The following is a 26083-nucleotide window of genomic DNA, read 5'->3' as shown; positions in this document are numbered from 1 at the left end:
GCCGAATTAAAAGAAACATCTGCCCAGCTTCAAGGAAAGAAAGCTACTATTGAGGAGATACAGATACTTCAAGGAAAGCTCGATGAAGCTGAGAAAACAATTGAAAAAATCCGCCAACAGAAGACTGAACAGGAAATACAAATGGAGCACAAACTGAAAGAGCTTCTTGAAGAAAAAAAGCAACAGGAAGAAGAAAAACGTATTATCCAGGACTTTGAGAGAAGGAATCTAGAACTGCGAGAATTTTGTAATGAAATGATGGAAAAAACATCTGAACTGGAAAGAAAAAAGACAATGCGACTGCAGCGCAAACTCAAAGACATGAGGGAAATGTGCGTAGATCTGGCAGTCAGGTTTGGTGAAACAGAGTTCAAAAATATAGAGCTTCTTGAAGAAAAAGAGAAACAGGAAGAAGAAAAACGTATTCTCCAGGATTTTGAGAGAAGGAATCTAGAACTGCGAGAATTTTGTAATGAAATGAGGGAAAAAACACCTGAACTGGAAAGAGAAACAGAAATACCAATGGAGGACAAACTCAAAGCCATGAGGGAAATGTACGTAGAGCTGAAAGTCAGGTTTGATGAAACAGAGTGCAAAAATAAAGAGCTTCTTGAAGAAAAAGAGAAACAGGAAGAAGAAAAACGTATTCTCCAGGACTTTGAGAGAAGGAATCTAGAACTGCGAGAATTTTGTAATGAAATGAGGGAAAAAACACCTGACCTGGAAAGAGAAAAGGAAATACTGGAAAGACAATGTTCAGAGATGCAGTGTACGATCGATGGAATGAGGAAAGAACACTCAGAGCTCATGAATGAGATGTTGTTGAGGGTCAGTGACTTGAAGAGCCAAATAAGTGAAATGCAGGCACAAAAGCAACAACAAGAGAAAAAATATGAATACCTGCTGCTTATGCATCAAGTATTCAAGAGAAAAATTGACCTGATAGAAGAGATGCACAAGAAAAAACAAGAGAGAAATACAGACATGTGCAAGGCAAATCAAATGGAGGAGGAAACGTACAAAGACCCGGAAGAAAAGCCTAGAAAAGAACAAGCAGGATTAAAAGAAATGGAGCAAAGATGCAAGCAACTCGAGGAGCAAAATGCAGAAACAAACGATCAGTTGAGAACCCTTATCCTGGAGAAAAAAGCGCTCATGGAAAAATACCTGGAAATGAAGAAAAGAGGCGTCTGCTGGTTATTCAGATGATTTAGCCTCGTCCTCCTCCACCTGTGATCCTTCTTAATTTTCACCTCTCCTGTCCCCCCTCTCCCTTTCTCTCCTAACACATATTCCCTACCTTCTTAATCTTTTTTCTTTTTTTCACCCCCACCCCCCCCCCAACCAGTCCCAGCAGTTGACTGCCCCCTCCTGAGCCTGGTTCTGCTGGAGGCTTCTGCCCGTTAAAAGGCAGTTTTTCCTCCCCACTGTCGCCTAGTGCTTGCTCAGAGGGGATTGTTGGGGTTTTCTCTCCTCCCCCCTCCCCCTAAGTTTCCTTTTATGTTGTTTCTGTAGTTACTTGTTTTACTTTTTTCAACTTATGTAACAAATAATAAACCAATTGAATTTATCCTTTGAGTATTTTTCATCTAATCTTTACAGAATTAAGCTCTGTCTTTTATTTGCTTGTTAAAACTCCATAAATGGTGAAGTAAAAACCTGGGATATGGTTTAAAACATTGAAATAGACTAACCAACTAGTCTAAAACTAAGAAACACTTAAATATTACGTTAAATTGAAAACAGTTAAAAAGAGATATCCCTGTTCATAAATGTCATGTGATAATCTCATTGGCTTATGGAGTGATGATGACATCATCACTCCTGGAGGGAAAAAGTCGCACAAAAGTGGCAGGAAGACGAAGAAAAAACACGGCATAATGATACTTTTACGTTTTGAAATCTACAAAGGTTTGCACTGTGAGAATCAACTTGTGAGAACTGTGACTAATCTTCATGTGTGTGTGTAAAAAAAATAAATAAATAAAGTGTATAAAGTGTGTGGCGAGGGGCTAGTTATTCTGAGAAACCCTGCTGCAATAAATGAGGGACCACTGTATATACTTTCTCTATGAGTCTCCAGGTGAAGGCACAGCCATGAAGTCGTCCACTAGACAGTCCCAGACGGCCGTCGCTACCTGGGGGATGATCTGGCACACCGTGGACACACCGACTCTGTAACTCAACGAGATGGTCCTGGAGGAGTCCCTGGTGTCGAGGAACCTGGACAAAATTGTTCAAAATTAAAATTATGTGTACTGCAGTTACAAAATTGCAAAAAATTACAAAATATTCAAACTCCAAAATACTTTTGTGATGTCAGATTTAAATTACAAAACATAAATCTTACATAAAACATTTTGTAATTATAAGGATAATTAAATAATATATATTAGATATAATATAAAACAGTCAGTTGTGTTTTGTTTTAACTTTAACATATCATAATTTGATTGGTGGCAATTTTTACTACTACAGTGAGCCAATCACTCATAATTCCTAAACATGTCAATCAGGTAGGAATGAAGTAAGACATTAATAGAAATAAAGAGTTGTATGTAGCCCTTTCCTTGCATAAATCATTGTTAATATTTTTGAAAAATTAACCTGTGATAAGACAGCATATCAAGATAGAATATGCTGGATAGAACCATATAACTAAAGATGAACCAAACTGTTCACAATTTCATTTAACTCTCAGTTTTAAGAAAGGCTGGTGACCCCTGTTATAGAGTCTGACAGCTGCGGGGATTATATACAAATATTTAACTATACCAGAAATAAACCAGGTCTAAATACAAAAAACGGAGTGAGTATCACTACAAAGATTAACCCACAGTGGTCCTCATACCACAGTTTGATATCAGCAAACACCGAGAGCATACACTGATATGACACCACAGCCATGCTATCAATGCAAACACTGATAACATGGCATAAACCAAATTAAATCGGGACTTGATGAGACCTTTTGAGTAGGGCTGGGCAACATGGCCTAAAATCCATATCGCAATATAATTTGAAGCATGTGCGGTAATGATATACATCACGATATAAGCCAAATAACTATATATGTAAGATTTAAATGTGCTTTTGCTCACAAGTAAAATGTGAAATAATCAGCAGCTTGTTTTGATTTCAATATTTATTTCCCATAATAAGTTCAACAGGGCAGATGTACTTAAAATGAGGCTTCAGTTTAGGCAAAATAAAGGCAAATATTACAAACTACACAAAAAGTAGCCGCTAAAGCCTTTAAGTTTCAAAATAGAACAAACAAAACAGACTACTAAATTGTCAGTTCCACTTAGAAACAAAATATTAATTCTAAAAATAAATCTTAGTTTATTTTACAGAAGAAGAGACAAAATTGACTAACTTATATAATATTGCTTTGGAAGCACTGTCTGAGAGACATGTTTATGTTCAAGGAGTTGGTAACGAGGATCCATTACCTTAATTAGCTGCTTGAATCCTTCATTGTGGACCGTGTTTATTGGTAGCATGTCTTTAGCAAGACAGTAAGCTATGGCATTCTTTATGTTGCTATGTCTCTTAGCTTTTTTGTCATATGGTAAGACGCTGGAGAAAGCAGACTCAATTGACTGTTGCTGCTTCACAGGGATTCCCCTGGTTGTTTTCGATGACGAATTAGCGCTTTCAGTCAGAGATTGAGCGTGGGTGGTACTGCTTCAGGTGATAAAAAAGGTTTGTTGTATTTCCAGACTTTGTGCAAACATGCTTTCGGCACAATTTACAGTGCGCGTTACTCTGTTTTTTGTCAGACTTCAAATAGCCGAAAAACCTCCACACTACGGAACTTCTCTGGCCTTTCCTTTCGACAATCTCTCCGGCATTGGAACCGTCATCTGTGCTCTCTTCGGTAACTTGGTCACCTAGACTTTTCTCTAGTCGGAACACTCATTTTCTCCATTACCCGGCCTCACGGCGGCTGGCTGCTTCCCAAACAAATACACATGCGCGGCTTGGCACTTGAGCTGTACATAACAAGATACATGACGTGATGCTGCGGCTGTGATTGGTTCGGCTCTGCACTACTTAATTTGTATTGGCTATTCATTTTTTATAAGAGAGGAAGAGAGAGAGAGAGGAGGTCTATCGCAATAATTTAATTTTTCTATCGAGAAAAAGGTATTTCGCAATACATATCGTTATTGTTCTATCGCCCAGCTCTAATCACTGATATATATTCTTTTCTTCTGTATAACGTATTTTCCACAAAAAAAATCCTTTAATTTTCTCAAAAATCGAGAATGTGCCTTATGTATGAATTCTGGTGACCTCGAACCGATTTCTGCGTGCAAAAATTGTTTAAAAAACGTCAAGAAAATTTTTTTAGCACAACTTTGGTAAGCCGCACTGTTTGATGGATTGTCAGAGCATTACGGCTGCCGTAGTGAGGAGCTTCGCGGAGTAATCTGGGTCCAAAACTCCGTCCATTTCAGGTCCCAAAGTCAAACGAACACTAAGAGTTAAAAACGGTCTAAATTCTTTCATCTTTAATTGAATCCTCAGCGTTGCTGCTTTATCGGGTGTAACAATTACGTTTTACATCCATGAAAACAGAATTTATTAAATTTAACGGAGTTAGAAGTTAACAGGAAGTTAGCTCGCTAGTTTACACCTAAACATTTCATACCATGTTCTGACAGAGACTTTTGAAACTAATTAAAACGTACAGCTCTGCTAACACTTCCAACATAAATGAAGACAGAAAACTAAACGGCAGAGGCGTTTGTAGGGTTACTGAAGTTGGATTACCTGGTATATAATGTTGTGCTACGTGATTGCTAGCGACACAGCTATGTTAGCATAACATTAGCACAGTGAAGCTGGAGGATGAACGCCAACTTTTGCTCCACTCATTAAAAGTTAACGTGAGGGATTCTGGTGGTCAGGGACAAATGCAATTGCAAAGCAGGATATATATATACACGGGCCAAACTTCAGTCAGGAGAACAACTGAGATTATTCATCCACAATACGAGGTTAGTTATTAATATACTGCAACAACATGGGAATAGAACAGCTGCGACAGAATTCAACATTAATGAATCAATGTTACGGAAGTGGAGGAAGCCCAGTTTTTGGCTTGCCCCATATTTCAAAAGTGCTTCATCTCTTTGCTATGACTGTCGCCCGCCATAATTTGCAGATGACAATGGTTTTAGCCGCCGCTATGCTTTCGACCAAAACAGGCGCAGCTTGATGACATCATCAACATGCGCTATCGGATAGAGCGGTATAGTCAAAATCTCTATCGTTGGCCAAATTTATATTGTTTCTATCAGATATCGTTTATATCGCCCACCCCTACTCGCCCTCAAACTGGGCGAGGGAAAGACGGTGGTACCTGTGATGTTTACAGAACTTTTATTTTGAATGGTCGAATGTAAGGCGGAAGGAGGATATAGAAAAAGGAGTCAACAGAAAACGGTAGATGAACAAGTTAGCGCTGCAGACTGTGTTGCCGCTGCAAGCCTGAGAATTAAAGAATGGAACTGAGAAATACTGAAGGTGTCATCATTAATGTTTGAGGCATGCAAACATTACATTGGCGACGAGAGTAAAGGTTACAACCAAAGCAAGACGAAGGAAGTTGCCCTACCCGGAGCTTAGGAGACAAGAACATGGCTGCACATGCTACTCCACTTCCACCCTTCGACACGGACACCGACCTCGGTTCCGTCGGACCTCGCTGGACGAAATGGCTTCAGAGGTTTGAAAACCACACCACGGCAATGAATATTACTGGAGATGCAAGATTAAGAGCATTATTGCTGCATGTGGCTGGTGAAAAAGTGCATGACGTTTACGACACGTTAGCAACGGTTGGCGACAAGTACGCAGATACAAAACAGAAATTGTCAGCATACTTTGTGCGTAAGAAAAACGCGCAGTATCAGATTTATCTATTCAGGAAAGTGGTGCAGGAATCAGGTGAAACGTTGGACAACTATCACACCAGGCTTAGGATTCTAGCCAAAAACTGTGAGTTTGCAGACATGACTGCAGAAATCAAAACACAAATTATCCAAAGCTGTACATCATCACAGCTGCGTAGAAAAGGACTCAGAGAACCTGATTTAACGTTGGATGATCTATTAAATCATGGGCGTGCATGTGAGTTGTCTGAATTGCAAGCTACAGGGATGGAAGCTGACAAGACAGCTGCAGTTAATAAAGTACAGCACAAAACAGGACGTGACACCACGGCTAGAAACAAATGGACACCCTCATGGCAGCCGAATAACCGCTGTCGAAACTGTGGAGGCAGATATCCTCATGAGCAAGGCTGCCCAGCCAAAGACAAAATCTGTAATTCTTGTGGCAAATACAATCATTTTGCAAAGCAATGTCGCTCAAAGAGAAAAGAGACACATTGTGGAAAGAAGTAGAAGAAAAACCTGCCACCGCAAACTGTTCATCAACTAACAGATAGCGCTGCACACGTGGAGACAGGGCACACATCCAGCAGTGATGACGCTTATGTATATGTGGTGAACACAGCTCAACATCCTAAACTCCCACATACTGAAGTCAGAGTAATGGGCACCCAGATACCGGTGCTAATCCATTCTGGGGCCACTGCTAACTGCTTAACTGAAGCTACCTACAACAAACTGACACCACGTCCTATGTTGACTTCTACAGACATCAAGATTTACCCATACCACTCATCTACGTCTCTCCCTGTGTGTGGTGCATTCAGGTGCAGTGTGGAAAAACAAGACAAAACAGTTAGGTGTTCCTTCTTTGTCATTAAAGGAGGAGGTTTCAATATTTTTGAGTTTTGAAACCTCAAAAGCCTTGGGACTCCTCCATATTGTCATTGCGGTCTCTTCTCAGTCTCAACGTTCTGTTGCATACAAGCTAGTAGAACAACACCCAGAACTTTTCCAGGGAATTGGAAAACTCAAAGATTTTCAAGTGAAACTGCACATAAACGCAGATGTAAAATCAACCTCTCAACCACACAGAAGTGTTCCTTTTCATTTACGTCAAAAAGTGGAGGACGAACTTCAGAAATTAGAAGCTGATGACATGATTGAAAAGGTTATGGGACCAACACCGTGGGTTTCACCCATTGTAACACTGCCAAAACCAAAGAATCCGGACGACGTACGGATATGTGTGGACATGAGACAAGCAAATACTGCAATCGAACGAGAACGACACGTCACGCCCACGATTGATGATGTAATCCATGAGCTGAATGGATCTACGGTGTTCTCAAAACTTGATCTCAGGGCAGGATACCACCAATTTGAATTACACCCTGACAGCCGCTACATTACGACGTTCACTACTCATCTGGGACTTCGGCGCTATAAAAGACTGAGCTTTGGAGTCTCTTCTGCAGCTGAAGTGTTCCAAAATGCTATTTATCAGATGCTGCAAGGACTGAACGGAGTCAAAAATCTCAGTGATGACATTATAGTCTTTGGCAGGGACCAGGCTGATCATGACAGCAATCTTACAGCTCTCTTTAAGCGACTATCAGAGTCAGGTCTTACTCTGAATCGAGAGAAGTGTGAATTTAATAAAACGAAACTTGAGTTTTTTGGTTTCATCTTCTCTGCAGGTGGCGTTTCAGCAGATCCTAAAAAGGTTGCAGCAGTTCAAAACGCTCCCAACCCAAAAACACCTGCTGACATCAAAAGTCTCCTTGGCATGGCCAATTACTGCTCAAGGTTCATCAGAGACTTCTCATCGATCTCTGAGCCACTGCGCAGGCTCACACACAAGGCCACCCCTTGGACATGGGGTCAAGACCAAGAAACTGCGTTGCAGGCACTCAAGGTCAGTCTCACAAGCGACACGACGATGTCCTACTTCTATCCCAGCAGACAGACTGAACTGATTGTTGATGCTAGTCCAGTAGGACTGGGCGCCATCCTCTGTCAAAAAGATGAAAAGGGGATGAAGCACATTATTGCATATGCAAGCAGAGCACTGAGTGATGTGGAAACGAGATACTCGCAGACTGAGAAAGAAGCACTCGCCATTGTGTGCAGTTGCGAACATTTCCATTTCTATGTTTATGGACATCCATTCACACTGGTGACCGATCACAAGGCACTCAAAATCATCTGGAATAACCCAAGATCAAAACCACCTGCCAGAATAGAAAGATGGGGACTGAGACTTCAGCCATATAACTTCAGAGTGGAATACAGAAAAGGTGCTGATAATCCAGCTGACTTTATGTCACGTCATCCAGTGCCAACACAGGAGAATGAAAGTGCTCGTGCATGTAAGGTTGCAGAAGAGTATGTCAAGTTCTTCTCTTATCACTCCAAAAGCCATGACACTTCACGAGATAAAAACAGAGACTCTGAAAGACCAGGTTCTGCAGGAAGTCATCGGTCACATCAGGAACAACACGTGGCATCTAACAGATAAATCCCAGCATGCTGACATTTTGAAATCATTCAAACATGTTCAAAGTGAACTAACAGTAGCTGACTCATCTGACTTCATACTCAGAGGCACGAGGATAGTTATTCCAACTGTCCTACAAGAAAGAGCAATACAACTGGCACACGAAGGGCACCAGGGTATCGTCAAGACCAAAGCGCTGCTACGTACCAAAGTATGGTTCCCAGAGATTGATCGGAAAGCAGAATCTGCAGTTCAAAACTGTCTGCCATGCCAAGCTAGCACACCTGTCAGACACACTGACCCTCTGCAGATGTCACCATTACCCGAAACGCCCTGGCACAGTGTCAGTGCAGACGTTTATGGACCGCTCCCTACGGGGGAAATACCTGCTCGTTATCACAGACGAGTATTCTCGCTATCCAGTCGTTGAAAGTGTACGCTCAACATCAGCATCTTCTGTTATCCCAGTCATTGACAAAGTGTTCTCCATGTTTGGAATCCCAAGGACAGTAAAAACTGACAATGGTCCTCCTTTTAACAGTGAGGCTTTCTCACAGTTTGCAGACTACCTAGGATTTCATCATCGCAAAAATCACACCTTGTTGGCCTCAGGCGAACGCCATTGCTGAGAGATTTACGAGAACCCTATGCAAAGCACTGAGAGTTGCCGAGATGCAGGGCACACCATGGAGACAGCAACTAAACATCTTTCTTCGTGAGTACAGATCTACATCTCATTGCACAACAGCGAGCTCACCAGCTGAAATACTGTTTCAACGCCAGCTATACACCAAGCTCCCTTTCGTTAACACCACTCCACGGAAGTGTTCAGACGCTGAAGTGAGAGCAAGGGATGATAGTGCAAAGATCAAGATGAAGGTGATCGCAGATGCAACTCGTCGCGCCAGACCACACTCACTAAGTCTGGGTGACACAGTGCTGCATCGCCAACCCAAGCACAACAAATTATCCACACCATACAATGCAAAACCCTATAAAGTGACTAAAGTTAAGGGTTCTGAAATTACAGCTACAAGGGATGGACACTCAATTGTCAGCAATGCCTCATGCTTCAAGAAAATCAGACATGGACTTGAAGATGCCCCACCTGGACGACATGTCGACCCCGCCTTGACAGACAAGCCCAGATACCCAGTCAGATCAAACAGACGCGTACCTATGCATCTGTCTGATTACATCAGATCTAAGACTTGAATATCTGAGTGACCCGTTAAAGGTTACGCTGCGTGTAACATGTTTGTTGTTCCTGAATCTAACACTGTAACCAGTATTCTAGTGTTGAATGTTGATAGTGATTAGTCAGAGATCTGCGCAAATGCAGTGCTGTTTAAGTGATGTTTAGGTGTGGAGAAACTCAAGTAATAAGAACGTTCAGTAATTTTATTAGGTGTTGTTATCATAGGTTCAGATTAATAATTCACCTCACTGAGTACCTAAGTTTGTTAAAGAAAAAAAAAAGGAGGTGATTGTGATGCTTACAGAACTTTTATTTTGAAAGGTCGAATGTAAGGCAGAAGGAGGATATAGAAAAAGGAGACAACAGAAAACGGTAGATGAACAAGTTAGCGCTGCAGACTGTGTTGCCGCTGCAAGCCTGAGAATTAAAGAATGGAACTGAGAAAGACTGAAGGTGTCATCATTAATGTTTGAGGCATGCAAACATTACAGTACCGCTGAAAGCGGCCGTCATCCAGGCGCAGCTCCTGGAGCAAATGGTGAAAACTCCAAAAAAACTTTAAAAAAAAACAGAAAAACAAAAAAAAACACACATCCCCATTTTAAAATGTCATGTGACAATCTGATTGGCTTACGGAATGATGATGTCACAAGATGTGACATCATTAATACCTTTGATCCTTTGAAGTTCTGAAGTCTATAAATAGGGATCAGAAGCAGCAATTTTAAAGCAGTTTGTTCGCAGACTTCAAACGTTCAACACGAGATACATTTGCAAATATTTCTAAGCCTTTTCAGAGTCACTGTGCACAGGCTCCAACATGGGACGAAAACGCCGACAAAGAAAAATAAATAATGCTGCCTCTCCTTCGTGGTCTGGCCAGCCAATCTCTTCAGGAGAAATAACCATGGATGTTGTCTTATCAATCCAAAGGGCATTACAGGAAAGTCAGAAGGAAAACTCTGACCTCCATGACAAAGTTAAACAAATTGAAGAAGAGAAGCTTCAACTAGAGGAGAAGTGCAGACAATTGGAAGCACGAAATAAAGACCTGGAAGGAAAACAGCAACGGCAGCCTGATATAAAAATTATCAATGAGGGAATGAAGTTTGGTCAAGGACGAAAGAATTTTTTTTCCCGTATTTTTTCATCGGGAACACAGGGTGCTGAATTAAAAGAAACATCTGCCCAGCTTCAAGGAAAGAAAGCCACTATTGAGGAGATACAGATACTTCAAGGAAAGCTCGATGAAGCTGAGAAAACAATTGAAAAAATCCGCCAACAGAAGACTGAACAGGAAATACAAATGGAGCAAAAACTGAAAGAGCTTCTTGAAGAAAAAGAGAAACAGGAAGAAGAAAAACGTATTCTCCAGGACTTTGAGAGAAGGAATCTAGAACTGCGAGAATTTTGTAATGAAATGAAGGAAAAAACATCTGAACTGGAAAGAAAAAAGACAATACGATTGCAGCGCAAACTCAAAGACATGAGGGAAATGTGCGTTGATCTGGCAGTCAGGTTTGGTGAAACAGAGTTCAAAAATATAGAGCTTCTTGAAGAAAAAGAGAAACAGGAAGAAGAAAAACGTATTCTCCAGGACTTTGAGAGAAGGAATCTAGAACTGCGAGAATTTTGTAATGAAATGAAGGACAAAACACCTGAACTGGAAAGAGAAACAGAAATACCAATGGAGGACAAACTCAAAGCCATGAGGGAAATGTACGTAGAGCTGAAAGTCAGGTTTGATGAAACAGAGTGCAAAAATAAAGAGCTTCTTGAAGAAAAAGAGAAACAGGAAGAAGAAAAACGTATTCTCCAGGACTTTGAGAGAAGGAATCTAGAACTGCGAGAATTTTATAATGAAATGAGGGAAAAAACACCTGACCTGGAAAGAGAAAAGGAAATACTGGAAAGACAATGTTCAGAGATGCAGTGTACGATCGATGGAATGAGGAAAGAACACTCAGAGCTCATGAATGAGATGTTGTTGAGGGTCAGTGACTTGAAGAGCCAAATAAGTGAAATGCAGGCACAAAAGCAACAACAAGAGAAAAAATATGAATACCTGCTGCTTATGCATCAAGTATTCAAGAGAAAAATTGACCTGATAGAAGAGATGTACAAGAAAAAACAAGAGAGAAATACAGACATGTGCAAGGCAAATCAAATGGAGGAGGCAACATACGAAGACCCGAAAGAAAAGCCTAGAAAAGAACAAGCAGGATTAAAAGAAATGGAGCAAAGATGCAAGCAACTCGAGGAGCAAAATGCAGAAACAAACGATCAGTTGAGAACCCTTATCCTGGAGAAAAAAGCGCTCATGGAAAAATACCTGGAAATGAAGAAAAGAGGCGTCTGCTGGTTATTCAGATGATTTAGCCTCGTCCTCCTCCACCTGTGATCCATCTTAATTTTCACCTCTCCTGTCCCCCCTCTCCCTTTCTCTCCTAACACATATTCCCTACCTTCTTAATCTTTTTTCTTTTTTTCACCCCCCCCAACCAGTCCCAGCAGTTGACTGCCCCCTCCTGAGCCTGGTTCTGCTGGAGGCTTCTGCCCATTAAAAGGCAGTTTTTCCTCCCCACTGTCGCCTAGTGCTTGCTCAGAGGGGATTGTTGGGGTTTTCTCTCCTCCTCCCTTCCCCCCTCCCCCCCTTACCCCTTCTCCCCCCCCCCCCCTTCATTTATTTATTTGATTGTTTAAGTTTCCTTTTATGTTGTTTCTGTAGTTACTTGTTTTACTTTTTTCAACTTATGTAACAAAATAATAAACCAATTGAATTTATCCTTTGAGTATTTTTCATCTAATCTTTACAGAATTAAGCTCTGTCTTTTATTTGCTTGTTAAAACTCCATAAATGGTGAAGTAAAAACCTGGGATATGGTTTAAAACATTGAAATAGACTAACCAACTAGTCTAAAACTAAGAAACACTTAAATATTACGTTAAATTGAAAACAGTTAAAAAGAGATATCCCTGTTCATAAATGTCATGTGATAATCTCATTGGCTTATGGAGTGATGATGACATCATCACTCCTGGAGGGAAAAAGAAGCACAAAAGTGGCAGGAAGACGAAGAAAAAACACGGCATAATGATACTTTTACGTTTTGAAATCTACAAAGGTTTGCACTGTGAGAATCAACTTGTGAGAACTGTGACTAATCTTCATGTGTGTGTGTAAAAAAATAAAAAAATAAAATGTATAAAGTGTGTGGCGAGGGGCTAGTTATTCTGAGAAACCCTGCTGCAATAAATGAGGGACCACTGTATATACTTTCTCTATGAGTCTCCAGGTGAAGGCATAGCCATGAAGTCGTCCACTAGACAGTCCCAGATGGCCGTCGCTACCTGGGGGATGATCTGGCACACCGTGGACACACCGACTCTGTAACTGAACGCGATGGTCCTGGAGGACTCCCTGGTGTCAAGGAACCTGGACAAAATTGTTCAAAATTAATATTACGTGTACTGCAGTTGTAAAATACATTATTCAAACTCTAAAATACTTTTGTGATGTCAGATTTAAATTACAAAACATAAATCTTACATAAAACATTTTGTAATTATAAGGATAATTACATAATATATATTAGATATAATATAAAACAGTCAGTTCTGTTTTGTTTTAACTTTAACATATCATAATTTGATTGGTAGCAACTTTTACCACTACAGTGAGCCAATCACTCATAATTCCTAAACATGTCAATCAGGTAGGAATGAAGTAAGACATTAATAGAAATAAAGAGTTGTATGTAGCCCTTTCCTTGCATAAATCATTGTTAATATTTTTGAAAAATTAACCTGTGATAAGACAGCATATCAAGATAGAATATGCTGGATAGAACCATATAACTAAAGATGAACCAAACTGTTCACAATTTCATTTAACTCTCAGTTTTAAGAAAGGCTGGTGACCCCTGTTATAGAGTCTGACAGCTGCGGGGATTATATACAAATATTTAACTATACCAGAAATAAACCAGGTCTAAATACAAAAAACGGAGAGAGTATCACTACAAAGATCAACCCACAGTGGTCCTCATACCACAGTTTGATATCAGCAAACACCGAGAGCATACACTGATATGACACCACAGCCATGCTATCAATGCAAACACTGATAACACAGCATAAATCGAATTAAATCGGGACTTGATGAGACCGTTTGAGTACGGCTGGGCGATATGGCCTAAAATCCATATCGCAATATAATTTGAAGCATGGGCGGTAACAATATATATCACGATATAAGCCAAATAACTATATATGTAAGATTTAAATGTGCTGTTGCTCACAAGTAAAATGTGAAATAATCAGCAGCTTGTTTTGATTTAAATATTTATTTCCCACAATAAGTTCAACAGGGCAGATGTACTTAAAATGAGGCTTCAGTTTAGGCAAAATAAAGGCAAATATTACAAACTACACAAAAAGTAGCCGCTAAAGCCTTTAAGTTTCAAAGTAGAACAAACAAAACAGATTACTAAATTGTCGGTTCCACTTAGAAACAAAATATTAATTCTAAAAATAAATCTTAGTTTATTTTACAGAAGAAGAGACAAAATTGACTAACTTATAATATTGCTTTGGAAGCGCTGTCTGAGAGACATGTTTATGTTCAAGGAGTTGGTAACGAGGATCCATTACCTTAATTAGCTGCTTGAATCCTTCATTGTGGACCGTGTTTACTGGTAGCATGTCTTTAGCAAGACAGTAAGCTATGGCATTCGTTATGTTGCTATGTCTCTTAGCTTTTTTGTCATATGGTAAGACGCTGGAGAAAGCAGACTCAATTGACTGTTGCTGCTTCACAGGAATTCCCCTGGTTGTTTTCGATGACGAATTAGCGCTTTCAGTCAGAGATTGAGCGTGGGTGGTACTGCTTCAGGTGATAAAAAAGGTTTGTTGTATTTCCAGACTTTGTGCAAACATGCTTTCGGCACAATTTACAGTGCGCGTTACTCTGTTTTTTGTCAGACTTCAAATAGCCGAAAAACCTCCACACTACGGAACTTCTCTGGCCTTTCCTTTCGACAATCTCTCCGGCATTGGAACCGTCATCTGTGCTCTCTTCGGTAACTTGGTCACCTAGACTTTTCTCTAGTCGGAACACTCATTTTCTCCATTACCCGGCCTCACGGCGGCTGGCTGCTTCCCAAACAAATACACATGCGCGGCTTGGCACTTGAGCTGTACATAACAAGATACATGACGTGATGCTGCGGCTGTGATTGGTTCGGCTCTGCACTACTTAATTTGTATTGGCTATTCATTTTTTATAAGAGAGGAAGAGAGAGAAAGATGAGGTCTATCGCAATAATTTAATTTTTCTATCGAGAAAAAGGTATTTCGCAATACATATCGTTATTGTTCTATCGCCCAGCTCTAATCACTGATATATATTCTTTTCTTCTGTATAACGTATTTTCCACAAAAAAAATCCTTTAATTTTCTCAAAAATCGAGAATGTGCCTTATGTATGAATTCTGGTGACCTCGAACCGATTTCTGCGTGCTGTTTAAAAAACGTCAAGAAAATTTTTTTAGCACAACTTTGGTAAGCCGCACTGCTTGATGGATTGTCAGAGCATTACGGCTGCCGTAGTGAGGAGCTTCGCGGAGTAATCTGGGTCCAAAACTCCGTCCATTTCAGGTCCCAAAGTCAAAAGAACACAAAGAGTTAAAAACGGTCTAAATTCTTTCATCTTTAATTAAATCCTCAGCGTTGCTGCTTTATCGGGTGTAACAATTACGTTTTACATCCATGAAAACAGAATTTATTAAATTTAACGGAGTTAGAAGTTAACAGGAAGTTAGCTCGCTAGTTTCCACCTAAACATTTCATACCATGTTCTGACAGAGACTTTTGAAACTAATGAAAACGTACAGCTCTGCTAACACTTCCAACATAAATGAAGACAGAAAACTAAACGGCAGTGGCGTTTGTAGGGTTACTGAAGTTGGATTACCTGCTATATAATGATGTGCTACGTGATTGCTAGCGACACAGCTATGTTAGCATAACATTAGCACAGTGAAGCTGGAGGATGAACGCCAACTTTTGTTCCACTCATTAAAAGTTAACGTGAGGGATTCTGGTGGTCAGGGACAAATGCAATTGCATAGCAGGATGCTATACACGGGCCAAACTTCAGTCAGGAGAACAACTGAGATTATTCATCCACAATACGAGGTTGGTTATTAATATACTGCAACAACATGGGAATAGAACAGCTGCGAGAGAATTCAACATTAATGAATCAATGTTACGGAAGTGGAGGAAGCGCAGTTTTTGGCTTTCCCCATATTTCAAAAGTGCTTCATCTCTTTGCTATGACTGTCGCCCGCCATAATTTGCAGATGATAATGGTTTTAGCCGCCGCTATGCTTTCGACCAAAACAGGCGCAGCTTGATGACATCATCAACATGCGCTATCGGATAGAGCGGTATAATCAAAATCTCTATTGTTGGCCAAATTTATATCGTTTCTATCAGATATTGTTTATATCGCCCACCCCTACTCGCCCTCAAACTGGGCGAGGGAAAGACGGTGGTACCTGTGATGTTTACAGAACTTTTATTTTGAAAGGATGAATGTAAGGCGGAAGGAGGATATAGAAAAAGGAGACAACAGAAAACGGTAGATGAACAAGTTAGCGCTGCAGACTGTGTTGCCGCTGCAAGCCTGAGAATTAAAGAATGGAACTGAGAAATACTGAAGGTGTCATCATTAATGTTTGAGGCATGCAAACATTACATTGGCGACGAGAGTAAAGGTTACAACCAAAGCAAGACGAAGGAAGTTGCCCTACCCGGAGCTTAGGAGACAAGAACATGGCTGCACACGCTACTTCACTTCCACCCTTCGACACGGACACCGACCTCGGTTCCGTCGGACCTCGCTGGACGAAATGGCTTCAGAGGTTTGAAAACCACACCACGGCAATGAATATTACTGGAGATGCGAGATTAAGAGCATTATTGCTGCATGTGCCTGGTGAAAAAGTGCATGACGTTTACGACACGTTAGCAACGGTTTGCGACAAGTACGCAGATACAAAACAGAAATTGTCAGCATACTTTGCGCCTAAGAAAAACATGCAGTATCAGATTTATCTATTCAGGAAAGTGGTGCAGGAATCAGGTGAAACGTTGGACAACTATCACACCAACCTTAGGATTCTAGCCAAAAACTGTGAGTTTGCAGACATGACTGCAGAAATCAAAACACAAATTATCCAAAGCTGTACATCATCACAGCTGCGTAGAAAAGCACTCAGAGAACCTGATTTAACATTGGATGATCTATTAAATCATGGGCGTGCATGTGAGTTGTCTGAATTGCAAGCTACAGGGATGGAAGCTGACAAGACAGCTGCAGTTAATAAAGTACAGCACAAAACAGGACGTGACACCACGGCTAGAAACAAATGGACACCCTCATGGCAGCCGAATAACCGCTGTGGAAACTGTGGAGGCAGATATCCTCATGAGCAAGGCTGCCCAGCCAAAGACAAAATCTGTAATTCTTGTGGCAAATACAATCATTTTGCAAAGCAATGTCGCTCAAAGAGAAAAGAGACACATTGTGGAAAGAAGTAGAAGAAAAATCTGCCACCGCAAACTGTTCATCAAGTAACAGATAGCGCTGCACACGTGGAGACAGGGCACACATCCAGCAGTGATGACGCTTATGTATATGTGGTGAACACAGCTCAACATCCTAAACTCCCACATACTGAAGTCAGAGTAATGGGCACCCAGATACCGGTGCTAATCGATTCTGGGGCCACTGCTAACTGCTTAACTGAAGCTACCTACAACAAACTGACACCACGTCCTACGTTGACTTCTACAGACATCAAGATTTACCCATACCACTCATCTACGTCTCTCCCTGTGTGTGGTGCATTCAGGTGCAGTATGGAAAAACAAGACAAAACAGTTAGGTGTTCCTTCTTTGTCATTAAAGGAGGAGGTTTCAATATTTTTGAGTTTTGAAACCTCAAAAGCCTTGGGACTCCTCCATATTGTCACTGCGGTCTCTTCTCAGTCTCAACGTTCTGTTGCAGACAAGCTAGTAGAACAACACCCGGAACTTTTCAAGGGAATTGGAAAACTCAAAGATTTTCAAGTGAAACTGCACATAAACACAGATGTAAAATCAACCTGTCAACCACACAGACGTGTTACTTTTCATTTACGTCAAAAAGTGGAGGACGAACTTCAGAAACTAGAAGCTGATGACATGATTGAAAAGGTTACGGGACCAACACCGTGGGTTTCACCCATTGTAACAATGCCAAAACCAAAGAATCCGGACGACGTACGGATATGTGTGGACATGAGACAAGCAAACACTGCAATCGAACGAGAACGACACGTCACGCCCACGATTGATGATGTAATCCATGAGCTGAATGGATCTACAGTGTTCTCAAAACTTGATCTCTGGGCAGGATACCACCAATTTGAATTACACCCTGACAGCCGCTACATTACGACGTTCACTACTCATCTGGGACTTCGGCGCTATAAAAGACTGAGCTTTGGAGTCTCTTCTGCAGCTGAAGTCTTCCAAAATGTTATTTATCAGACGCTGCAAGGACTGAACGGAGTCAAAGATCTCAGTGATTATAGTCTTTGGCAGGGACCAGGCTGATCATGACAGCAATCTTACAGCTCTCTTTAAGTGACTATCAGAGTCAGGTCTTACTCTGAATCGAGAGAAGTGTGAATTTAATAAAACGAAACTTGAGTTTTTTGGTTTCATCCTCTCTGCAGGTGGCGTTTCAGCAGATCCTAAAAAGGTTGCAGCAGTTCAACACGCTCCCAACCCAAAAACACCTGCTGACATCAAAAGTCTCCTTGGCATGGCCAATTACTGCTCAAGGTTCATCAGAGACTTCTCATCGATCTCTGAGCCACTGCGCAGGCTCACACACAAGGCCACCCCTTGGACATGGGGTCAAGACCAAGAAACTGCGTTGCAGGCACTCAAGGTCAGTCTCACAAGCGACACGACGATGTCCTACTTCTATCCCAGCAGACAGACTGAACTGATTGTTGATGCTAGTCCAGTAGGACTGGGCGCCATCCTCTGTCAAAAAGATGAAAAGGGGATGAAGCACATTATTGCATATGCAAGCAGAGCACTGAGTGATGTGGAAACGAGATACTCGCAGACTGAGAAAGAAGCACTCGCCATTGTGTGCAGTTGCGAACATTTCCATTTGTATGTTTATGGACATCCATTCACACTGGTGACCGATCACAAGGCACTCAAAATCATCTGGAATAATCCAAGATCAAAACCACCTGCCAGAATAGAAAGATGGGGACTGAGACTTCAGCCATATAACTTCAGAGTGGAATACAGAAAAGGTGCTGATAATCCAGCTGACTTTATGTCACGTCATCCAGTGCCAACACAGGAGAATGAAAGTGCTCGTGCATGTAAGGTTGCAGAAGAGTATGTCAATTTCTTCTCTTATCACTCCAAAAGCCATGACACTTCACGAGATAAAAACAGAGACTCTGAAAGACCAGGTTCTGCAGGAAGTCATCGGTCACATCAGGAACAACACGTGGCATCTAACAGATAAATCCCAGCATGCTGACACTTTGAAATCATTCAAACATGTTCAAAGTGAACTAACAGTAGCTGACTCATCTGACTTCATACTCAGAGGCACGAGGATAGTTATTCAAACTGTCCTACAAGAAAGAGCAATACAACTGGCACACGAAGGGCACCAGGGTATCGTCAAGACCAAAGCGCTGCTACGTACCAAAGTATGGTTCCCAGAGATCGATTGGAAAGCAGAATCTGCAGTTCAAAACTGTCTGCCATGCCAAGCTAGCACACCTGTCAGACACACTGACCCTCTGCAGATGTCACCATTACCCGAAACGCCCTGGCACAGTGTCAGTGCAGACTTTTATGGACCACTCCCTACGGGGGAATACCTGCTCGTTATCACAGACGAGTATTCTCGCTATCCAGTCGTTGAAAGTGTACGCTCGACATCAGCGTCTTCTGTTATCCCAGTCATTGACAAAGACCACAAAAATTAAATTTCAAGTAAAAAATAAAACACTTCTCTTAAATTGTCCAGTGTCCACATTGTAAACAAACAAACAAACAAACAAAATAACTCAAGTATTTTAGAGTCTCCAGCTTTCAGACATAACATTAATGAACCTATTGCAGAGTATCCACATTGTAAAAACAAATAAATAACTGAACTCTTTGGGTCTCTTTCCCGCTTTCAGATTGAAAAAATAAACACTTCTGTTCAGAATAAAACAAATAAAACTTAGGTTTCAGAATAAAATAAACACTTTTGTTAAATTATTGCACAATGTCCATATTATATCCAAACAAAATAACAGTGAACTATGTGGCACTGTCTACAGCTTTCAGATTTACATAACATTAATGAACCACCTATTGCAGAGTGTCCACATTTAAATCAAACAAAAAAACTTCAGCCAGCAAGCAGTGGTGTGACCTCCGAACTAAACTGTTTTTGGGAAAGTGAGAGGCAGGTTCTTTTTGATGAAAAGAATCATCTCTGCATGATCAGCTGTGAGCCTGTTTCACAATGTGTGACACTGAGCTGAACAGCCTTTCACTATCTACACTTGTGCATGGTGCTGAAAGGTATCTGCCCGCCACTTTAGCCAGGTTTGGGAACCGCACTTTATTAACCATCCAATATTGTAGAGGTTTGTCTTCTCGTAAAATTGCGGCCTCTCCAAGATATGTCTCTAACTCTACACTAGAACCTACCGCAGCTCTGCCCACCGATGCTGATGCCTGCTCATCTGCAATTTCATCAAACATGCTGTCCAAACTAGTTGTGGGCTGGTCACTGCGTGCTTTTCTTGAAGGTGGTTCATTCAGGTCATGATCCTCCTCTCCAGGCAACCTGAGCAGCTCAAGTTTTTGCATCTCCTTAGCATTTGCAGCAGTTGTGGTGCTGGAGAAAAAACAATTTTTATATCTAAAACAGAGAAAGAAAAAAGTTAGCTGACAATTGTTTTGCTTACCTTTTTTTTTGCAGTAACACAGTTACATACACAGTCACATTCACATACAGTCAAACAGTTACACACACACAGGCACAACACTCACCTGGAATCGAGTAACGTGGCGATGCTATAGAGTGGGTTGTCCTCCACCTCAGAGAACCATGTCCTGACAGCTGCAGCCAAGGTTCCCTTCATTGCTTTGATCCCATGGTCCTCGTCAGTCTCCCTTGTTAGAAATCTGTGGAGCACAGTGACCGGCTGGTTGATCTGCAATTGAATGTCCTCCAGACGGGAACTGGCCAGAGCAGAATGTTTAAAATGTCGAACTATTTTGCGGCCAACTGCCACCACATCAGCAACACTCTTCTGTGACAGAAGGCCCTCATGAACAACCAACTGGAGAGTGTGAGCAGTACAAGGCAGGCTGGGCAACTCAGCACCACTCATGGCCTTTATCATATTTCTTGCGTTGTCCCGGAGCACTACGTGGACGGACGTCTTTGGTATATCCCAGGTTTGAAGCATGCTATCGAAAGCAGTTGCGATGGTTTGGCTGGTCTGCGAGCCCCTGAACGACTTTGCATGCAGTGTTACTTGATGACGAACAAACTCCTCATCAATCCACTGCGCCGTTAAACTGAGGAGCGACATCGGGGACACACTGCTTGTCCAAATGTCTGTAGTGAAGTTTAAGGCTGAAACCTCCTGCAAGAGGTTATGCACGTGTTTTTTTACATCTTCAAAAAGTTTTGGCAGCATTACGTCCGTGATGTATGGGAGGCTGGGAATCTCATAACGCGGCTCGAGTACGCTGAGAAGACGGCGAAATCCTACGTTTTCCACGACCGACAGTGGCTGGTCATCCAGAGCGATAAAATGAGATAGAGCCTCTATTATTTTAACTGCTCGTGGATTTTCTATAGACATTTTTTGTCGCTTTTCCAAAACCTGTGTTAAAGTGGGCTGTTCTGGTCTTGCGTTAGCCTTAGCAAACTCTGTGTACTCCAGAGCATGATGTGTCCTCAGGTGTTTTATTAAATTGGTTGTATTGAACGATGTACTCTCGTTCCCACCCCTGGACACCTTACAGTTTGCACTCTGCCTTGCTTTTGTCATCTACACAAATTTTGAAGTAAGTCCACACTGCTGACATTTTGTTTTGCGTAGCTGCAGGAGCCGCCAGTCTCAATTCCCTAACCCCCTAGTGACATGTCCCCCTAGCGGCCAATCTAAAAAATTACAACAGAAAGTACAGGCCACCTTCTGATTCATGAAGTAAATTAGTATCGATTCATGGTATCGGTTAACTTTTGCGAGTATGAGTACACGCACATTTTATGGCATCGGCCCCGATACCCGATACCAGCATCGGTATCGCTGCATCCCTAGTGTGTGTGTAAAAAAAAAATAAATCAAGTGTATAAAGTGTGTGGCGAGGGGCTAGTTATTCTGAGAAACCCTGCTGCAATAAATGAGGGACCACTGTATATACTTTCTCTATGAGTCTCCAGGTGAAGGCACAGCCATGAAGTCGTCCACTAGACAGTCCCAGATGGCCGTCGCTACCTGGGGGATGATCTGGCACACCGTGGACACACCGACTCTGTAACTGAACGCGATGGTCCTGGAGGAGTCCCTGGTGTCAAGGAACCTGGACAAAATTGTTCGAAATTAATATTATGTGTACTGCAGTTACAAAATTACAAAAAATTACCAAATATTCAAACTCCAAAATACTTTTGTGATGTCAGATTTAAATTACAAAACATAAATCTTACATAAAACATTTTGTAATTATAAGGATAATTACATAATATATATTAGATATAATATAAAACAGTCAGCTGTGTTTTGTTTTAACTTTAACATATCATAATTTGATTGGTAGCAACTTTTACCACTACAGTGAGCCAATCACTCATAATTCCTAAACATGTCAATCAGGTAGGAATGAAGTAAGACATTAATAGAAATAAAGAGTTGTATGTAGCCCTTTCCTTGTATAAATCATTGTTAATATTTTTGAAAAATTAACCTGTGATAAGACAGCATATCAAGATAGAATATGCTGGATAGAACCATATAACTAAAGATGAACCAAACTGTTCACAATTTTATCTAACTCTCAGTTTTAAGAAAGGCTGGTGACCCCTGTTATAGAGTCTGACAGCTGCGGGGATTATATACAAATATTCAACTATACCAGAATTAAACCAGGTCTAAATAAAAAAAAGGAGTGAGTATCACTACAAAGATTAACCCACAGTGGTCCTCATACCCAGAGGCGGAGCCAGACATTTGAAACACCCGGGGCTTAGCCCTAAAGGGCAGTATGCATGTGGGATTTTTATTTTATTTTATTTATTTATTTTTTTTTTTGGGGGGGGGGGGGGGGGGGATCAATAGGCTCTGTTTTGAGTTTTGTTCAAAAAAAGAATTATTTCATATAGGAAAAAAATATATCACATATGCAGGACACCTTAAACTAGGTTTTTAATTAAGCAGCAAGGCAGAACAAAATCAGGGCTGTATCAAGACACGAGGACTAAACCCCAATTCAACCAGACCTGATCCGGAATTAAAACAGGACTACAAGAGTTCAAAATCAGGACTACTTAGGACTTAACCAAAACAGAACCAGAACTAGATGATAGTAACACTAAAACTCATCATAGACCTGCACTACACTTATTTTTTTAATTCTACCAAAGTACACTATTTAGATTGAGAAAAGTTTATATACCGTATTTCCCGGACTACAAAGCGCACCTGAATATTAGCCGCACAAGCTAAAATCAGGGGAAAATCCTGTTTTGTACATACATTAGCCGCACCTGACTAAAAGCCGCAGGTGTTTCAATGTTGACTTATCATATGTAAGAGAATATGCACAAAGGGAATTGTCAGGAAAGAGATGGCTGTTTGGAGACACACCCCTTTTATTAATATTTTGAAAAACAAGTTATGCGTACATATTTGCATAACTTTTTAGGTATATGTACAAGTAGATACATACAGGTACACTTGGCTTAGGCCCTCACATCGGGCAATTTTGCCACGCTTGTCTCTATTACCATTTTCATTACCAAGGACTTTTCTCAGCCAGAGATTACTTCAGCTGCTGGTCACAACCCTTTTCTGACCCCATGGGTGACCCCTTAATCCTACCAACAGCGGGTGGTAGATTAAGGAACTAGAACCCTTGTCCAGCAAATATATGGTTGTTTTTTATTGAGGTGAGGACTGGATATTGCTTTGGATGCTGTATTTTTGTAAAGAGATCATTTTGACTCCATAACAATGACTCATAGCTTGGACTGCGTTTCCACGGGAGCATGAGGTAAATGTGACGTTGGCTCAGTGTCACATAGTTCTTTATTATATGCTCACCACTTTAAGGTGACTGTAGCTCAGGTGGTAGAGCAGGTCATCTACTGATCGGAAGGTTGGTGGTTTGATTCCTGGCTTCGCCTAGTCTGCATGCCAAATATCCTTGGGAAAGATACTAACCCCAAATTGCTCTCCGATGCATCCATCGGAGTATGAATGTGTGTGAATGTTAGCTATAAAGCACTTAGAGAGATGTGCTTGTGCGAATGGGTGTGAATGGGTGAATGCACAAGTTGTGTAAAGCGCTTTGAGTGCTCAGATGAGTAGAAAAGCGCTATATAAGAACCAGTCCAAGATCCCGGTAGCTGCTACACAAACTAAAAAGATCCTCTGGCTGTTGTGATATTTCCGCCTTGCTGTCATGTTTTTGTGGCCAAGAAGATTTTCACTCTCTTCTCCCGGCTAAAACCTTTCACAGGCTTTTCACTGATGGCCCAACACATTCATTAGTGCGGCCATTTGGTCTTTACCTGCACACCCATGTAACAATCTCTGAACCTCTTACATAAGCCACTGGAAATGGTGAGTCCAGGCACGGTGTGATGCAAAGCTGATCAGTGCTCAATGGGATCTGTTGACTGGCCTATCATACTCTACACCTCCCCTTATATGGAATATAAGGGGAGGTGTTAACTTAGCCTGTTAACTAGTGAAGGGAAGAGTCCTTGACTGGCTGCTCAGGCTCTCCTCTCTGTTTTCGCCCCACATGCCCCAGCAAGCATGTAGAAAGAGAGGCCGTATTTCTCCCTCATTAGCTTCTCTTCATTGGTTTCCCATCAAATTCAGAATTAAATTTAAAGTCCTTCTCCTCACATACAGAGTCTTGAATAATCAAAGAGTACTTAGCAGAAATATTAAGCAACCTAACTAATAGGGTTGCAAACTCCCAGCAAAAAAAAAAAATAGGGAACCACCCTCCACCTCATGATGCTTAATCGATGTAATCAAATTTAATTTGATGCAGGGGGAAAAATGCACAGAAATAAATTATTTTTCAAGAATAAATAAATAGATTCAACATCTTTCTTCAACAGAACTGCAGACTGCACAGATGGTATCTTCCCAAAGGAAAAAGTACTACAGCTTACTAGGGTATATTAGACTTAACAGTTATTATATACAGTAATGGACTTCTATACATTTTACATCAGATTAAAACTTTGGGTGTAAGATTCAGATAATTATTTATTAAAAGCTCGACATTTTAAATGAGAATAAGAAAGAGAAGTATGTCTTTGTGCCCCCTTTTCCCTGTTCATGCCCTATCGGCCCCCCTGGCTAAACTTTGCTAGATCCGCCCCTGCACAGTTACCAGCCGTCAGCTACGTAGAAAAAGATCCTGGTGTAGAAAGTAATATTAAATAAATTCTAATAACAGCTTATCAAGCTTAATAGTGCTGCTGTTGTTCAGCCGCTGGTTTCCTCTTTCTGGTGAGAAGTGGGCCAAAAACTAAGAAGAGAGACGGACTCCCGACAGAAAAGCCGATCAGCTGATCATTAAGCAGTTTCACGATTGAAGTAGCAGCAGGAGAGAGAGAGAAGAGGCAGTCGCTCCATATATTTGTTGTTAAGCTTAATGTGGGAATGCTTTACAGACATTCAGAGATGAACTTACACACTTGCTTTACTTCTCTCTGGGAAAACTTCCTCGGAGATGAAATGCTGGTTTGGTAGCAAGGCTACAAATACACACAGCCGCTCTATCACGTGATGCATACTGCTCCTACGTGCTACGGTTATGAGCCGAGTTACGCCGTGTAGCAAGTTTTGTGAGGTGCTTTTTTGATATTTAATGGATCGGATTACATTTTTTATTTCTCGCCGATATCCGATCCAGTAATTTGGGTCAGTATCAGACCGATACCGATACGTAATATCGGATCGGTCCATCTCTAATATGTACAAGTAGCGGTAATTACAAGTACGAAACATGTACTGTGTTAGGGTTAGGGTTAGGGTTAACCCTAACCCTACTGTGTTACGAGTAACAAATATAGTACATAACAATAGCCTACAGCACACCAGAAAAATAGATTCGGCCTACCT

Source organism: Neolamprologus brichardi, chromosome 10 (assembly GCF_056152115.1).
Source record: "Neolamprologus brichardi isolate AB-2024 chromosome 10, ASM5615211v1, whole genome shotgun sequence".
NCBI lineage: Eukaryota > Metazoa > Chordata > Actinopteri > Cichliformes > Cichlidae > Neolamprologus > Neolamprologus brichardi.
This window is presented reverse-complemented; position numbering follows the sequence as displayed.